Genomic DNA, 20,275 nt, shown 5'->3' with positions numbered 1-20,275 from the left:
ATATTTCGATAAAATTCCGTGGAAATAACCACCTCGCATCGAAACCATTTTGAACTGCTTATTTCAGCTCAGTGCAAAAGCGACCAAAGCGAATGATAGAAATAAATTATGACAAAAAAATTGTTTTGAATGCTACAAAGGGGCTTTGAGAACGGTTCGTTTTTGTAGCTGTGAGGTCATGAGATAAATCATTAACTCTCTATACAAGTTCTGTTTCATTATGAGATTGGGATTTTTCTTTTCGAAAATTCTTCCTTTCATCTGCTCGATCGCCTGGAAAGTTATTTTAAAAGGAAATCCATTTACTGTGAGCACAATGAACACATAGTGCTCATAGTATTGACTTTGTTTCTTAGTATCTTTCTCCTTTGCGTTCGCATTTATTGTTTATCGTTTGTTTATTTGTTTATTTCTTTATTTTCGACTGCAATTCACTTTATTACGTTGACGTTGCTGCACTCACACACACACACACACACACATCTTTGAACCGTATTGATTTTGAGAGTTTGCCTTAGCAGCATCCATAAACACACATACGTGCATCGTTCTTTTCGATATTGTTCCATTCCTTTCCTAATTTTTGTGATTTCTAAATTTATTTCAGTCGGGTTTGGTTTTATGTTTGAGTGTGTTTTGTTGTTTATTGGACATTTCTTCATTTCGATCTTGTATTGAGTTTGTTTAGCTTGAGCATCATGGGCCAAAACGATAAATATTTCGAACGAAATGCACCAAAAATGAAGACGGATTGTTGATTTTATTTGGGGCTTCGTATGCAACAAGAAAAAAGAAGAAAAAGAGAGAAATAAACAAACAATCACGGAATGCATAGCATTGCAGCTCATTGAAATTTAATATTCAATGTTTCGAACATGGATGCCAATGTATGAGCATGCGGTATCTTTTCACTCCCGATTTCGGTATCGATTACCGCCTCATATATGGCCAAACCATGCTTCCGTTCAGACCGAGTGCTTGAGTGCACATGAAGACCAAGTGGCCACCTTTTCGACTGGTTAATTTACTGTAATATGACCCAATTTCACAAGGCAAAGGTACAGAAATTTATTACGCCTTCAAACTATTACGATGCACGCAATTCATAAATTGCAACCGATAACAAAATACTTTCGATGCAAATTGCGACTTCCTTGCCCGCATAAATTCCAAGTGGGAAACTGTTAAAATTTTCATTCTGTGCTGCCCCGAATCCAAGCACTGCAATTAACATCTGTTCGATATAACGTGAAATTAACAAGCAATCGATAGTTTTGCTTGGATTTTTTTTACGATATACAAATTTCATGGTTATATATCACTTTCTATTTTTTTTCTCTCGTTGAAAAATTAATAAAAATAAAACAAGAATTACACGTTGTATCATGTTTTTATGAAATTTTTATCGCATGAGTGATACGTGCTGCAACTATTGATTCAGAACATATTTTTTCCAATATAATGGGTGTTTTGTGTTTCTTTTTTCACTCTATCTCGAATGACATATCGTATCAATTTCACTCTATTATCGAATAAGGGCATTCAGCACAATGCAACTTCTCACATGTCTTCTTCCACCAACTCTATTTTATTCCATGCTATTATATTACCCCATTCATTTTATTGCATAAATAATCCGCTCGTTTTCTTTTCTTCGTTCTTCATTGTTCCTCATTTTCGATTGAGGTTTGAAAGATCCAATTTAAAATTCCTGACAACTGAATAAAAAATGAAGCTAACCCAAGAGTGACGAGAAGAGAAAAAAAAAATACGTATATTAACGACATCGAAAATGCCGAAAAAATATCACATATCATTCTCAGTTTTGTTATTTGGATAACGAAGTGGCAACGCACAATTGAGGAAAATGCATAAGAGCATCTGTCGGATGTGATCAGTTTTGTTGTTCAAGAATATATGTATCTCAACTCTATCTTTCATCGTCATCCAATTTGTTTGAAAACAACACATTTGCATATGACTGAAAAATACAATCCACGCCGACGTCGAAGACGATGTTAATGATGAGAGCGAGAGAGAAAGAGAGAGGGATAAAATAACGCGAAAAAGATTTCCGAACGCAATCACTTCACGCGAATTGCTTCGAATTTATCCAAATGACTGACAATCGCTCAAATTCATGCGATACAGTCGAAATTGAATATGTCATCATTTTTATTGTCATTGAACCGGGGGATTCGTTGAATGGGTATACGCATATTTCAGCTGCCAAATTGGCAAACGGTAAATGTTATTTCTTCTCACTGCGAATTCTTTTTTTTTCTCTCCTTTTCACACTCTTTCGATAAACTGATAACATTTTTTACATATATATTAAATCACAATCTATGATTCTATCGATGTGTGTGCACACAGATTCTAATTCAATTTATCACTTCGACTGTAAGTTCTTTCTCTGACTCGTTTACAGTTGTAACGCTGAGAAAACGTGTTCACTTCGTGATTCAGTTGTTAATTTCTTGCCATTGTGCCTGCCCGTTGTAAAACATGTGACATTTTTTGGATTGGAACGCTGTTTCAGAAAAAGTGCTTCGGCTTTGAATGCTTTGTTTTACGGTGAAATTCACAATCAAATCTCTACCTGTTTTCATTTTTTTTTTTGTCTCAAAATTGAAGCAATTGTTTGGTTTCTCTGTCTATTTCTCTTTTCATACACATAATTGTGTTGTGTAGCATTCGCTTTGAAATGGAAATCGCAACGACCGTTGCCGTTCGTTTGCATTCAATAAATATCCAATTTAGAAAGAAATTTGTTGTCGCCGTATTGAGTTTGTGCAGCTTTTGTTGCTAATCGTGAGATAAAGATTTTGTGTGGTACAAAGAAGAAGAAGAAAAAGGAAAAGAAATATCACCGTAAAGCCACTTGTTATACTTCCAAAACGATTTTGACAATCCAAACCATGACGAACCGATTTTCCTTTTGAAAATGCAAATTTAATGACGCATCGAGAGTAAATATTCATGATAAACTATTGTATCGATTCCAGCCAAATATTTCGATGGATTTCGTGTATGGGATAGATTTTCAATGGATGGAGTCGAAAATTCAACGGATGCGTGTTGCACGCGTGTGTATGTTCGCGCGAGCGGATTCACATCGATAAAAAAATTACCTGTTCATAAAATTAGACACTCACGTACGAACGAAGCAAACACACTCACATACAATTGGATGTGATAAACGGCATAGAGTGTGCGACAGCAGCATAAAATGTATACCTACGTAGAAAAAAAGTTCTCTTCGAAAGTGGATCGAACATGAATAAGCAATAAACGATTTGGTTCATCAAGGCAAGCGATTCATTTCAACGAAAACTTTATGATTTACACACACACACACACGAATACACAGCGACCTGCCATAAACGTATTTATAGCCAAGACGTGCGAAAATTGCGCCGAAGCGAAAATCTATCGCTGTGAAATCAAGAATCAAAAAAGTGTCATCAACTTTCTGAATTTTTGAAGTTTCATTGTTAATTCATTGTTCGGACTGGTTTTTCTGTTTATTTAGAACGGTTTTCAATCCAAAGCGGAACACATGGTAGAATATGATGGCGGAAGTATAAAGAATTTAAACAATAATGGTGTTTGTTTCATAAAAAAGAATCAATAATTTGTCGCCTTTGTTGTTTTGAGCCTCCGATAAATTAAAATTTGAATCACATTTACAATGAGTCCGAATAAATGGTTCTGACAAGCTATACGGGATAAACGCCCACCAAATTAATCGCAGTCAGCTCAAAGCCACTACCGTTGCATATCAATATTCAAGCGGAATGATAAACGTCCGTTCTCTCTCTCTCTCTCTCTCATTCCATACTGTTTCACAGCTACGTGTAGAGGCCAAGGGTCAATTTATAACCGAATCTCCGTTGCAACCCAACGAAGAAAGCGATCTCAACAAACACAGTTGTAAACGCAACTGTAGACTAAATATACAATCATTTCTCTCTCAAAATGAAACAACATCGAAAAATCGAATCAACAACATGCGAGACATTGTGAATTAACAGAGAAAAACCAGAAAAATGAAACAGAATGGACGGCAAAGTGTTTATGAACCAGCGAAAGAGAGTTGATATGAAATCAAGTTGTTTGTTGGCTACGGCTGCGACTGCAATCTAAAACAACTGGCCTCCATAACCATCAAAGAATAAACACAGGAAAAATGAACGAAAAAAAGAAAGAAAATCTTTGCGTTGTGTTTATAAAAATAAAAAATTGAGTAGCCACACTAAAGCGCACCATATGAGTGACTTTCTCTGAGCGCAAGAAACATAAAGTGCAACTCTAGAGTTGCTCCGATAGAGCCAAATAAAAATATTGTGATTACGAACTTGTACTTTATAAATACGTGCACATTGCACAAGCACACACAGAGAATGTGTGTATGGGCGAAGTGAACATTATTTTCATTTCTCCCATGTCGAATGCAGTGCAAAACTTTGATTCACAGATTCCTCCGTGATCGTTAACAGAGTCTTCAACCAGAAGACGAAGAAGTAACAGTGCAAAATGTTAGCTGTACAGTATGTGTTACAGTTAACAGAAACGACTTTCATTATTATTATATATATATATATGTATATCAAATGGTTTAAGGCGCTTCCAGCTTCACATTCGATATCAAGTATAAATCGTTTGTGATTGAAAGTCCGTTGCTGGTCTTTGTCTCTTCGGATGGAAGAAATGCGCAATGTGATCATTTAATGCGACAGAAAATTCCATTTTTTTCTCTCTCTATAGTTTGTCATTTAAACCGTATTGGTAAACCATACGAATCGAATCGCATATTGGCTGCGTATTTTTTTTCTCTTCATTTCATTAGATACAGAGAAGAAGGAAAAAATGGTGTGTGCACCTGAGCACATATACCCCACCACATAGAGGTCTACACGAATGCACAGTATTCACAGTTTCACAACGGCAAGCAACGGCACATCAACACAAACACATACCAATTGGCCAATTGATAAGCGTTCGGTCATCTCTAGTCATCGGAACTAAAATTAAAACAACCAGCGATGGTATGTTGTGTCGTTTTAGTACCAGTTATTTCATGAGTGGTGTGTGTGTGTGTGTGTGTGTGTGTGTGTGTGTGTGTGTGTGTGGCAAAAGCATACACACACGCATGTACTATAATCGCTTGATAATAACAGGTCTGAATCGAATAAATTAAAATCACACTCGCAACGGATGCTATCCGCACTCAGCTAATAGACGATGGTAGCTGAGCAAACATGAGACGTCGATAGTGATGGCGGCGGCGGTGGCGAATCAATGAAAATATGAAATTTCAACCAACTAATTTTCTCACAATTTTCACCATGCATAAAGTTATGGCAATAGGCTTTTAAAAGAGAGTGCAGATCATAAAAATATATGTTCGGTATTGTACGGTCGCTTTTTCTGTTCGCCATCCAACTAAATGTTCCGTTGAAGCGCATCCGTTTTTTGAGTCGGAGAGAGAGCAGAAAGGAGATGCACAAAAGATACAATTTTATTGAATCATACTGAAACATAGGCCGTTTTGATTTCACGACCAGACCATTATCGTACGCATTATGAAATTGAAATATGCCAAAAATAGCAGAAAAATCTCACAAAGGTCTGATGAGAGCGACGGTTGCAGGCCGAAAAAAAAATACACAAATCCAAATCCATTGCATGAAACAAATCAATGCTTTGAACCAATTTGAAACCGTTGGCTGAACGAGGATTGGAAACTGATTGGTTTTTGTGTATGGTTTTTCGATATGTACAACTGATATACTATATACACGTACGATTTTGATTCGTATAACCGGTTTAGTTTAACCATTCACACTGAGACTCTCTCACCGCACGGTACAAATGGCCACAGAGAATGAGAGATAGTTACATTAAAATAAATGTAAAACTAAAATGTTCATGAAATACCAAAAAGAGAGACGCCAGATAAAAAAAAACCATACAAAGAGGAAAACAAAATTATAACACACACACACACACACACACATACACGCGGGCTCACTGTGTCCACATGAAAATTGATCAGTTTGGACGATATCGATATACGTATATATGTTGTGGAACCGTTCCCTTTATTTACATATAGTCGCTTTGGTTATTTTATCATTTTTGGATAGTGTGGCACAACAACAACAAGAAAACACACGACAAAAACATGAGCTATGTGACATTCGAACGAAAATACGCGGCATTCCAATCGACGAAATATAAAATCAAGGCTCAAAGTAGACACTACGTTTTTTTTTTAACGTTTCGTTCCGTTCATCTGTTCATTGTGGTGTTGTAAAACCTACTTGAAACGATATGGGTTTGAAACTCACCCGCGAACGATGTTTTGTCTCGTCGGATTTCCTTTTTAAGAGACAGTAGCAATAAAAAATAGTTCCGAAAATAAACTCGCACGGTTTTTGGTGTGGTTCAATTTCCGAAAATTTGATTGAAAATTCGAGAAAGTCACAAAAATGTTAATAAATGTGATTGACACACACTGTTTTCTGTTTCTTTGACGTTCCACGGTGATTGTTTATTAATATTCAATTAAATTTTCACTTTTAGGTTCAATCAGTGTGTCTGTAATACGATTGCATTCGCTATGTATTCTTTTTGTTAAATTATTAATGAACAATCGAAGGTTTCAAGTCAATATGTACGGCCCGAATTTCTCTGCATTTAATCAATTTCCATTTGTTCTCTTCCACGCGCGCGATTTTACGATACTCTGATAGCAGTATTACCGAAAAAGTACAGCTGAACGGTATTTATTTATTCACTTTGTGTCAGGAATGATCCGATTCATTGATGATGCACGTCAAAATTGTTGTTATACAAAATAAACACAGATACAATTGCTCGTATTTGTTACACAGTCGACCACAACGGTTTTGATCGGATAAAAGATAATATATGTGAAAATCACGCGGATTAAACTGTCAAACGTAAGCACGCTGCTTTCTACGAAACGAAAATAATTGCATGTAATGTGTATTGTTTGTGGAACGACGAGGCGAACATTTTACTGTGCACACAACGAATGCCGGTAAGAGACTGACGTCGAAAGCAACCGAACCAAATGATTTTAGTGTTGGTAAAGGTTGTGTGTGCTGTGTATATGGTGCATACGGCACTCGAGTAGCGACAGGCAACGACAACGGCGTACGGACCGAATACGACGAGTTGACGTGTGTGCCGTTGCTGTGCATGCTGTGCGGATGATTTGAGTGAAGACAACTTGTTGGTATATGGCGTGCATGTATCAATCGTCGTTAGTCATCCAGTAGTTCACAAGGTACACATACGATTATATTTAAAATTGCATTCGGTGTGTCGTCAAACAGAAGACTGAACGTGTTTTTTCTCGTCTTTTTTTTTGCCATATTGTTGCTATGATAGCAGCATTGCCGATTGACTTGTGGCACCACATCGCCTCAAAATCGATGCACATCAAACGGTTCACCAACAAACAAATACATTCCAATCACAAGTTCACGAAACACAACAAAAATAGTCGCATTCTATGTGTGTATGGATGCTTCTTTTCAACCGAGTGAATTGTTTGCCGTATTTTCCTTTCTCTTTTGGGCCAATAAGTTCGAAAGATTTCCAAACAAGACAAACAGACACCAACAAAAAAGTATAGCTCTGCGAATCGCAGCAGCAACAGCAGCAGGAAAGTTCATGAATAGTTTGCATTGTTGTTGCTTTTGTTCAAGAGCAGTTGTCGGCTGATTCGATTCGATTCGATTCGAATCGTTTTGTTTCATTTTTGGTTTTTGCTTCGCATTTCATCGTTTCGATCATCAACTTAGTCTCCGCCACCGCCATCGCTGCCGCTAGTAGTGAGTGCCGTACGTCGAATACTTGGTTGTTTCATCTTTTTCACTTCTTTCATCTCCTTTCTTTTCGCTGTAATGGATTTTTTTTTCTCGTCTCTTGCTTCGTTGTTTATCATTTTTAGCTGCTGTTGATCTTCGCATTTCATCATTGCCTTCTGCTGCGCTGCTGCGTTTTTTGCTTCGGTGTTGTTTTATTTCATCTTCATCGTCGTCTTTGCCTTCGCTCGCCGCCGCATAGTGCGAATGCACCAACTATGCATCTCTTCGTTCACAAGAAAAACACACGTAAATTGGTTGAAAATATTTTTGCAGCACTGGCGAACGAAGTTTTTTTTTCGTTAGTGGACGAAGAAATGTGGCAGAGCAACACGGACTCGAACTGTGAAACAAAGATGAAGAAGAAGTAGTAGCAGAAGAAGAAAAAGAAGAAGGAGAAAAAAAGCAAGACATATGCGAGTATGCAATCGGATACGAAAATGCCTTTGATCGCAATAAGAAATATTCGTCTTTGGCAACTGCGAAAAAGTTCAAATGGCACGAATAAAAGAGTTTTTTCTTTCTACATATATATCATGTTGAAGAAATTCTCGGTGCCAACCGAAATCACATGCAACTGAAAATGAACATGTTCGCCGAATCCACTACTTGTTCGTTGCCATGCCTTTTTTTATTAGCTCTGATTTTTTGTGTCCGTCTTTTCTCGCATTCATCGTGATCTTTGTGCTGCTGCATTCCTTTTTTATCAGCGCAGTGTGGATGAAACGACCATGTCTATATGCTGATATCTGGTGTGCGTTGCCCAGATTTCGACTCTCCTCTCTCACTGTTTCTCTTTTTCCGCCGTTTTTTCTTTCATCTGCATGCAGAAAAGAAGAAGCGAAAATCAAATTTGGGAATCTTGTTGAAAATAAGTTTTTATTCCTAATTTTCCCTCTTTATATTTTTAATTTCATTTCGCTTCTTTTTCAGTCCTCGCTCAACCGATGAAGAATGTTGATGTAATTGAAAAATTGAAGCATACATGATTTGCGTAGAACGACACACTTAATTTGAACGCATGAAAAATGTTGTTCGGCGAATTTGTAGTCGAGACGATGAAGTTTCGTTTTCCGGTTTGATACATGCTGAAGCACCATCTGATAAATGAAAATAATAAATATTAATAAATTTAACCGATTTACTACAATAAATTGGGAACACATTATGGATGCGTCTTTTTTATTCGTGTCATTGGTGTGTTGTTCATATTATCAATGCAACAATGTACGTACGTTCAAATCGTGCACAGTGCACACGCTTTCGCATTTTCGGTTTTCAAGTGTGTAATTATATTTTGGTTTTTATTCCATATCGTCTTCGGCTTGATTGATCAATGAATATTTTAATACATTAAGTTCGAACCGAAAATGGGCTGCATTTTATATTTTTCGGGTGGCTCATTGCCATCGATGTTGTCACATCATGAAAATGATGTGTTCTCTTTTGTTCTCGTTCGATCGCATTATCAATTCATAGCCGCTCTGTCGTATGCTATATCTTTCACATACAAAATGCATTTTGATTATATTTAATGGATGTTTTTTTCCGCCGTTTTATGATGAGCCGAACTGATTGCTTTTTGAGTGTGGGTTGCATGCATTTGAGCAGGTGTTGGAACAATGACGTTTTGATATATCCTTTGAAGAAATGTGTCTGTGATCGGGTTAGAATATTTGTCGGTAGTTAATTCGTTTTTTTCGTCGTCTTTTCATTGTTATACAAGCCATGAATAATTGATGAGGCACACAGTATATAATATCGATGTTGAATTCTTGCATGGGAAGGGTTTTCTTCGTTGCGCGCGCGTTTGAAATGAAATGAAGGAGAAAAAAAGAGACCAACGCAAAGCGGTGTGACGATGGAGTGTGAAATCATCTGTACGGAAATGTGTTTTTGATGAAGCTTGAATTTTCCGCTATGCGTTTGCGTGAGGTAAGGTGTCTTCCAGAAGCACGTTTTGAATGGCGCAAAAAGTCATAAGCGATCGAAAGAGAGAGAGGGAGAGAGAGAGAGAGAGAGAGAGAGAGAGAGAGAGAGAGAAAACAACAATTAGCGTGGTTTTATGGGCGACAATCACGTCCCGATCGCTACCATAAGCGTACACACTCCAATCGCATTTGGATCGGTTTTGAATGTCATATCGTCATTGCCGCTGGTGGTAGTGTCGCTGTCGCGTTGCCGGGTACTCGATTCACTTTTTTGAATTGAAATCCCATCGAAAATAGTTGAAAAGCACAAGGCAATTACGCATTCAAGGCATAAGCAAATCATTTAAGTTTATGTTGTTCCAACGACCGTTTTGGCTGCTGTACAAATAAATTTTAATGTACAAGTGGCCGCCAATTGATTTGCTATGAGTGGTTTTTGCTACTTGTATTTTGACGACGCCAACGATGGAGCGAAAAAAACTGCCTATTTTTGAAAATTTGGATAAACTACACGTCTTTGGACCGGCTGCAATTATCGTTTCGTGAAACAATTTGTAACAATTAATAGAACATTGATTCAATTTAAGCTCGGCTAAGCTGAGTGCGCATTGCATAGCACGCAAATCGATACAGCGCAACGAATATTGTCTGGAGGCAGTGTAGGAAAATGCGGCTAAACATAATTCGCGGTGTGTCAGTTACATAAATTTAAATGAGTTCACACAACGCACAATTCTTGTTCAAAAACCCACCAAAAATTTATGATTACGCTTTTTAAACCAGCTACGCCAGCGTTGCGAGCGAGTGGTGCGTGTTTCTTTTTTTTCTCGTTTTCACTCAAGACTTTAAAGATACATTAGATTAGACTTATGGCTACTGTTGAACCGAAATTATTTTTGATGGTCATAGACAAAGCTCCAAATCGTACAAGAACCGATGTTAGACACATTCACAGTTATACAAACACATACGGTCGGTGGGCCCCAAACTGAATGGGCATATCTTTGCTCGCTGCTGTTTTTTTTTCTCTACGTGGATTTCACATGCAAATTAATGCGTACAGTTTTTTTAATGTGTCTACTATGGGTATCTAATCGTCTTGTTTCCTCTTTCTTTGTGTGTTTCGCATTCACAAAATTGAGAACCTTCTACTCGTTTTTATTACTATAGTACCACGCATAAAACCATTCATTTCAACAAATTTTGTTGTTCACTGATTTGTGCCAGAGAAACATGGTTTTTGGTCTATTCGAGATGCTAGATGTGATTACTTTGATAAAAATATTCGGATTGGTGTGGTCATGCGAAACCCAAAGAACAAATGTTACGCATTATTTTTTTTTACTATTAATCGTTCTCTCTCCATTCCGGTCTCATTGGTGACCCATTTCAGCGCGACATTCTCTTTGTCATTCGACAAAAAATTCACTCGAACCCAACAGAAGAATTTCGCAGTTTTTGCTTTTTTCCTTCTGTCGGTTGTTGTAGGAAAAACAAAATTCTTACTTTTTCCCCATGCATAACGGGCTAATGATTTATAGAATCAATGTTATACAATTTTTATTACGGCACATTAAACTGTATTGAGCCGCGGTGTACCACACACAGAATGAATGCCTTTTATACCCTCTCTCTTTCTGTGTTTTGTACCGCGTGTCACGAATCCGAACTACAATAAAACGCACCGAAATTAAGATTAATTTCATTTAATTCGCTTTAAATGCAGTTTCAATTTGCGCATTTAGCGCACGAACAATGCCAAAACGCTTGTTAATCCCACATTAATTCGTTTCTGGCATATTATTATTGTGCAACACGATTTTTCAGGGAGTACCACATCAATTCTCTCTCTTTTGCTAGCTCATTCGACAATAATTGAAAACCGAATTGTTGCTATGCAATTTTGTGAATTGCTTTTTTTTATAGAAGGCATAGTGACGATTTCCATTGCCCGAGATGATGTAAGTACGGAATGTTAAACATCAACAAATTTTCAGGGAAAAAACACACGGATTCGGTTTTGTATCACAAATAATTTTACGGTTTTCGATCATAATAAGTACTCTAATTGATGAACATTTATCGATGGCCATTAACGGTGTCTGCGGTTTTTTTAACTAGCCGTGTCAATTTGCAGAAATTGTGATGGAAGTTAAGTTGATTGCATAATATTCGATATCAATTTGAGAGTCTCAAACTGAGACTAGATATTTACCATCGTTTCGAAGTCTTTTTTTGATGAAATTTGCCAAATTTTTTGATGTTTCTTGTTTAGCACCGAAGATTTCAAGGCAGTCTCAATATAACTGATAATTGACAATATCCAATCGAATGATATGAATGCTTTTTACAGAAATAGCTCTATTAGCTTTCAACATTCGTTCCTTGAGATTTAATTGATAATAATTTGGATCCCATCAGAAAGGGAAAAAGTAAACCGTTTGCACATCATAAATTGCGGTTCAAGTCACTTTGTATGTAAATTTGTATGCGGTATTTTTCTTGATGCTTCGAAATCGAACGGTTTTTCGACGAGATGACGTTTCATTGGCCCGTTTGTTTCTTCTACTGCAGCCACGATCGCTGATAAGTATCCAAGCCGAATCCAAACGTCCACTCGGATAAAACACAACGATAATAAATGAGAACAGAACGGAATGTCGACAAGTCAATAAATGGGATTAAATGCAAAGATATAATTATTATCACGAGAAAAAATCGCATATAATTTAGCAAAGTTCGTCGACATTCTTGATATATGAGACAAAACAGAGAATAAAACAAATAAATCCAGCTGCGTTCTCAGCATCTTTTGCTTACATAATTTGACTTTAATTTAATATAAAGAACAAACGCATAAAGAAAAAGATAATCCATTTTGTGTGCATGTGTTGGATTCGTCATGACAAAAAGAATGGCTAACCAAAATGAAGTTCATCAAAAGAGAGTTCAAATTCTTCAATCTCACCCAGAAAAAACAAACTTTTTTTTACTGTTCACCCGAAACGCTGTTCATTTCATGGTGCTTGTTGTTGGTTTCTTGTTCGGTTTTGCGTTTTTAATCGCAGTCAATTCTTTTTGCCGACAACGATGTGAGTTTCTTCAATTTACAAAAATTCAAATGTGTTTCTCATTCGTTGAGAATTTCGTTGAATAAGATACAAAAGGCAGCGCACAAATAGGGAATGGCAGCGGTAATTCTGAGAAAAATCATCACAAAGTGAAACAAAGAATATGTACCGGAATTAATAGCGAAAAAAAATCCATAGGCAACGAAGAGTAAAAACACGTGGAAGTGCTTTTTAACTAACAGAAACTGAATGAAGAGAACGGTCCTCGAAAGAATTGGTCGAAACGCAACACCTAAATTCAATGAACGAAACCGAAAGATGAAGAAAAAATCAAACAATCAGTTGAAAAGAGAAAAAATGTATCAAAATCAGACGCGATTCTTTTGTTTTCAACAATGACAACAACTAGATAGAACATTCCGGCTGACAACTCAATCCGAAAAAAAAGAATTGGCGAATGAATGATCGTGTTATTCAACAGACAAAAAAACGAAACAGAAAACTGTTGAAACATAGAATTCAGCGAGCAAGAGTAGCGTTAATTCGAAGAAAAATCACCAAAACTAAAAGGAATGACAGCAACATAAATAAATAAACTGAGTGAATTTTTGCTAATTTTTTTTTGTTTCACGCACACCCAATGATCATTTGGGTGTTCTTAATTACATTTAGTGAAATGAACCATTTCATTCGTGGAAATCGAACTTTTCGTGGAAAAAAGACGATTCAATCATGTTCGATCAACCCGCCACCACGTGCAACACCTTTGACAGCATCAGTCATGACGGTGAAGTAAAGGTGAATAATTCACGCGAACAATGATTTCTTAACCCTCTAATGCATTAATATTTCCCAGGGCTGGGATTACTGGTACTTGGTTGATTTTTGGCCATAGATATTTTAAAAAATATTCATAATCCTAGATTCCTCATAGTTCAGTCAGGAAATGCGGTTGACAAAAATCAGAGAACAATCAAATCCATTGTTTCAAAGTGTCAAAAATGTGTCCAATTTCGAGTTCGAATAATTTATTTTGTCAAATTTTTGCTTTTGCACACATTTTTGTTTATAACTTTACAATCAGACTACATAGACAAATATTGCCCAAGACAAAAATAAAGAGCAAACATTGACGAATAAAAATTCCGTTTGAAGCAATGTGATCCGATGTACGGTTTACGTTCTACAGGCATTCAAATGTTGCCCGTCTAGAGTCGGTTGTATGCATTAGAGGGTTAAACGGCTGTACAAATATCGCGAAAATCGTATGAATAATGTGGATTTTTATAAACTGTTGCAATCCGAAAAAAGATGAGCTACGTTCAGATATGACGTCAAAAGATTGATCGTAATGAGAAATATGATAATTTACGGTGTTTTCAATCGTTTGTTTCTTTTTTCTCTTTTTCTGTTTTGCGCATAGTACAACTCTTTATTATAATTACGATTTTTTTTTCTTCTTTATGTAATTGGGCGAATGTGAAACTCAATAATGCGCGAGATGAGGTACAAAATGCAAGTGTTATGCATGGTTGGCGCTTAACATGCAGATAGAAGCGGTAGATAAGCGATCAAAAACAACTGAAAGCAAAAAAAAATTAAAATACAATTCGAACACAGTAGAAGAGTGGATGAAAAAGCAGAAAAACGAAAAAGTATGGCAAACATTGGGAAATTCAATTCAATTTTTGGGCGAGTATGTCGGTCGACCTGTGACTGCGTGCCAAGCCAAACCAAAGCTACCGCAGCCAGTGAGAATTGCTCGGATAGCGGCTGCACGTGAGCCGTGTGTGAGTGCGAATGAGTGAAAAATTCGCAAATTTACGGTTATTGTCTTTGGTATGTGTTGCTTGATGATTGCAGCAGCCGCAGAAGCAACATCATCGCTATACAATGCCTCGAGTGATTATAAGTTGCCTTGAGTGTTCGGACGATTGAGACACCAACCAAATAAATGTATCAAGTTTTGCGATGTGTTTTTTTTGCCAAGTGAAATGCGAGACGTGTGTCTGTTGGCGTTTCACACACAAATACTGAAGATCGCGCACCGCACTCCGTGCACATCATCTCGCAATTATTGCAATATAAATTTTCTCTCTGTCTCTATCTCTTTGCATCAATTAAATAACATCATCGGCGGCGGGTGGGTGCCGCGTTTTATGAACGATTAGATAATTACCGTAATGATAATCTTTTAAATCACCCTGTCTCTCTCTCTCTCTCTCTTTCTGTGTTTTTTCTGTTTATTTCTGCGAGAAAAAAAACGAAGCATTTTTTGGCTTTTGTTTCACTGATTATTTTCTCATTTTCTCTTTTTGTACACAAATTGAATGCACTGGATGTCATAATGGTTGTGATGCGGCACACAGAAGACATTCGTGCCGTGTACGTTTTGCATTTTCGAATGTTGTTAGAATGGGTTTTACCGATTAAAATCAGTAAAATACAGCAAAATGCATACAATTGCTCTCGTTTCGAACGTGATGGCAAGATGTCAGGTATCATTGTAATCATTCGGCTTTCTATCCACTCTCCTCATTAAATTGAACCGAGAGAGAGAGAGAAGAATAGAAGTAGCAAAATGGCCTTTTCGATTGTGTGCTTTGTACACTAAACACTTTTTTTTAGAAAGAAATTCAATTGCATTCAAAACAAAAGTGATAAGCACAGTGAGACTGAGAAGTCTGCGAACAATACGCGCTAAGCGCCAGAAGAAAAGTCGGTAAGTGTCTTATACGGCGTTAATGCGATAAATTTGCGCTTATTTAATAAAGAATGTAATTGGATTCGTTAAATGCGTGCCTAAATTGCATTTATTTTGAAATGCGATTTTTATTTTCATTTGAAGCGCCAGATCTCAATTTCTTTTGCATGTCTGAGTGTGTGTGTGTGTGTGTGTGTGTGTGTGTTTGTCACATTTGGGCGAAAACGACTTTCGCTTTCTCATTCGACGCGACACCACGGCCAGCATCCAATTTTGGACTTAATCGCATTTCATTTACGATTCACACAAGTAGAAAAATAATGCGCGCGATACTAAAATGCTCAGCCATTCCACTTGAACAAAGACATAATTATTTACACATTACAATTTGATTATTATTGGCAACCCGTTGAAAGGTAACATACAAAAAGACAACCATTATTTTTTCAAGCCAGTAGCAATACTTTCGCCAACCGCTCATTATCGTTGTCCGTGGAAATAAATAGAGAAAAAAATAACATCTTCTTTTCATTTGGAGCCAACATTGTTGAAATGTTGTAATTTACTTGTAAATGCCAAATAATTTGCTGTAATTCGGTCGAGTTCCATTTGTGCTTTGATGAGCTTGGAATTTTTCGCTGTTCGGAATTCACGAAATTTTTTAGGCTCAATGTCTTTTCAATTCACGTTCGAATTTCGCATGAGAATTGAACAGAAATGGCCTCTATCGTCCTTTTCAATGAGCAATCAGCGAATGATATTGGTATGGCGAAATGTGTTTTAAATTGAAATTTACCATGTTGATTACGACTATCGATTGAAATCAATGTGAAGCAATCGTAGTCGAACGATGGCCGCACACAGAATCTTGATTGATGATCTGACCCAGCGAATGCAACAGTTGAAAAAAATAATCAAGCCAACTGATCTATTATTAATTCGATCGTGATTTATGACCAGACTAATTGATATTTCCGCCTTGCATTTCAACTGAAATGAGAAAGCGCGAGAGGCGGGCGCTTTTTTGTCTCCACCGACTGACCGACCGACCGACCGACTCATATGAATGGCTATGGCTGCGCAAAATATCACTTAATTGTTAACAATGCTCATCGTATGCACACATGAACAATATGACAAAAATCAGACTTGAATTTATTGGAACGTATCGTGCCATGGCATATATTGGGTTACGTAAATTAATTACATTTCGCATACTCTCTTAACTGATATAATACCCTTTGATTTCACACAAAATCCGCCGAAAAAAATCCTATTATTTTCAATTACACCGCTTTGAAGGGATTGCGCTTCTCTCTCTCTCTCTATCTCTCGTAACAAGCCAATAAAACTCGGTAGTTGACTAATAAACGCACCGACTGAGAAAAAAAACGCCGAAAAGCTTCTCATTTACAATTTTTGCGATAAAATAAACGTCGATAAAAAAACGCAAATCCCAATTTTGCTCAATGGAACTGAGCGAAAAAGTGAACGTTTCTCCTCGTTTTATCATTGAAATCAATAGGGAATCTCCGATTTCACCTAATTGATGTTTTGTTTTTACAACGACACGAAATTCATTAAAAATCAACATACCCAGAAAAACCAACAATGCATCGCAACGCATAACACAAATGGTTCTTATTTGTCAATTCCCGACCGTATCTGATCAAAGTGATGATAGCTAACGATTAGTTCGGCACATTTTGTGCTTTTCATTGCGTTCAAATTAAATGGTTATTTCAATGCAAATGAGTTTGGAATGAGTTAACAGTTATTTGAAAATCCCTAAAAAAAAACCATTAACTAAAAACTGTGTATGCTAGTGTGTTTGTTTTTGAGTGTGTATATGCAAATTGTTTTACCTAAAAAAAGTGTCCTAGAACAAATTGATTGATACCACTACTAATGATAGTAGAAACGTACGTTTAGAAAGGTAGGATAGTAAAGTACGTTTTATTGTCACTTTTTTTTAAATGGAAAGTACAGTTTTTCTACAACAATCGATTGGCACTCAATTGGGTTATGGAAAAAAAGTGTCTGCATGTATCACCATTGCAATGAAATTACAAAAGAGAATAATTCGTTCGATAAAACCGAAAACAAATCTAATAACCTCTATCGCATAACGCATATATCCAATGGTGAATCGGAATGGTGTAGCATGAGTGAAAGTGACATTTATTGTCAACAAGATACTAAAATTTTCGCTTTATTGAGTAATATATTCCAAATTACCCGCATCACAATGCTTCAATACAGCCAACCAAAATTGATATGTAAAATGGTGTTTCGATGCGAATGGTAAACAAAAGCTGAACAAACGTGAAAATGCCATCATAAATATGCCGTATACTTTAATCTATGGCGCGAGCGAATAGCAAAGCTAATTATGGAAAAATCGATAAATCTCTTACGCGATGCCAATAACGGAAAACCTGTACGTTCAAACGAATGTCGTTTTGCGAGTTTCGCGAAATTTCGACACAAACGGATTCGAATGTATTTGGCCAATTTTCGCATTTGTGTGGCACACCATATAATCAACAACGAAATCGAATTCTATAGTTTGCTCAGAGCTACAGATGTTAGCCGCTGTTGTTTTTCTTTTTTGGCCGATGATGGAAAAATGTGTGCGAGATCAGAGCACATGTTATGGGAAAAGCCAAAACAGAGCCCATTGAATTGGTTGCCTGAATGGTGTGTGTATGTGTGTACGCCATGACCTTGTGTGCGACCATTGAAATGCGAACACTAAATGTAAGTTAAATTGGCGATTGGTCATGTAAAGACGTCGTTGCGTCTTCTCAGCATTATTTGTTGTTGGATGAAAAACCATGTAGGTTTCATTGAAAATAATTCGCCTTTTTCTTTGCTGCCAGTGCGAGCACAGGCGCGTAAATAGCGGAAAACCAGTATTTCTCTTTTGTTTTTCCATATTTTTTTTTTCATTCGTTCATCCAAGATGGAAATCGAAACTTCCATTGAAAGAAATTGTAATTATTGTATTCTACACGCTAATTACACAGATAAAACTGTCCGCGCATGAATTAGCGCACACATTCGAATGTAAAACGAAGACTTTTACCAACCGTAATTTGCTCAAAATTGCACAAATGCGCAGAACATAGAAAATGAAACGAACAATACAAATGAAAAAACATGTACTTTATCGGAGCAATTTCATTTTCATGATTTCATCCATTTTCCGTCTATGCCATCATTTTGTGTTTGTAACTTCAACTTAACTCACACACATTCGCATGGATCGTACGATCACTTTGCTTGAATCGTACGGTTCAGTATGACACAAATCAAAATCGAATAAATTAACGTTGTAACAGTAGTGACTAGTCCACGCATCGTGTATTTGAAATATTGCGACCACAATCCATTCGGATTTGTTTTTGACCTGCATCAAATAACGAAACGAATGCACAGCTTCGTCTTGAGTATGTAAATAAATAATTATTTGCATTCATTTATAAATAGAAAATTCGATTCAAAATACACCAATACTCGGATCGATGCTATCAATTAAAATGAAAGGCGAATATCTCATGAAAATTGAGACATTCATTCATTATTATGAGCGAAATTCAATGTTAAATGCTTCAAACAACGTATTCAATTCTTATTTTAAGGGCGCATCGTCGTCTTCCCTATCCGAAAAAGCTTGATATTGTTTCAATCACATAATCACATATATGAACCGATATGAAATAATCTCAAAAACATTTAAATAAACGATCGATATAACGAAATTTAAATGCAAACTGTTGAAATGTACAAGATTTGCTTGTATGTAGGTCGAAAGGATTGATACATTTCCAATCAGAAATAAATTGTTATTCACTTCGGTTTGGAATTTGAACTATCAAAAATGTTAAAAATAAAACTCTAGATGTTTTATACATCATAACATTGATTGACGACTATTGGAATACCGAGATTAGTCCCATCTAATAGGATTGGAAATTACTTTGGAATCTAGGCTATATTTTCAGTTCGAATCAATGTCCGCATGAAAAAGCTCTGACGTTTGCTGTGAATGTCCGATGATTCGGCCATTCACATGAGAAAATTGTATGAAAATTACGGACTGCTGCTGATATTCCATGTAGAGTGTGACCCTTTTTTATTCAGATAGATATAATTTATACGTTGAAGACAAATTTTGCCAGATTTCTGTGCTTGAGTAGTTTATTATATCTTCGATGTAAGGCTATGGAATGCCGTGTCAGTCGAATATTCTTGCTAAGAGAAATGTTGACTGTCATTAAATGTGTTCGGTGTTCGATGTTCGTATCATCGAACTTCTCCCTCGGATGTCTATTACCAAGAAGTGTGCAATTGATAATACGTTCCCTTGCAAACGACCACTTCAAAGTGTAGTTGTTTGGGCTACGTGACACTATCAACTGGACATCAGCCAAGTTTTAAGTAGAATGAAAATCAACGATTTCTATATTCACGGAAAGTCAGTTCTAATCTGACTGTCGAAGCAATAGCAAACAAGAAATTTTTTTTACTAGAACCGTTTTTGTGGGTTGAAGTTCTCGTGAAAAAGGGCCATATGAAGCCCTTACACATCAGCCAATGAGTGCTGACATGGCTCTATTGCCCGCCGAAGAAACCACCAACAAATGGGAAAACGATCTTATC

At 36.7% G+C, this 20,275-nt stretch overlaps 1 protein-coding gene across 1 annotated transcript in view; it reads right to left on the bottom strand.

Moving 5' to 3' along the window:
* The window catches only part of LOC129577183 (uncharacterized), a 70,391-nt gene extending 63,306 nt beyond the window's left edge, over window positions 1-7,085 (bottom strand). Inside the window, exon 1 of the mRNA XM_055463794.1 lies at window positions 6,357-7,085. The gene's annotated coding sequence lies outside the window, so the exon portion shown is untranslated. The remainder of the gene's footprint in view (window positions 1-6,356) is intronic.
* Window positions 7,086-20,275: the final 13,190 nt, after the last annotated feature.

Source organism: Sitodiplosis mosellana, unplaced genomic scaffold (assembly GCF_009176505.1).
Source record: "Sitodiplosis mosellana isolate CC-2019 unplaced genomic scaffold, AAFC_SMos_1.0 Smas_scaffold_1, whole genome shotgun sequence".
NCBI lineage: Eukaryota > Metazoa > Arthropoda > Insecta > Diptera > Cecidomyiidae > Sitodiplosis > Sitodiplosis mosellana.
The sequence above is the reverse complement of the archived record's forward strand: the minus strand, read 5'-3'. Positions and strand labels throughout refer to the sequence as shown.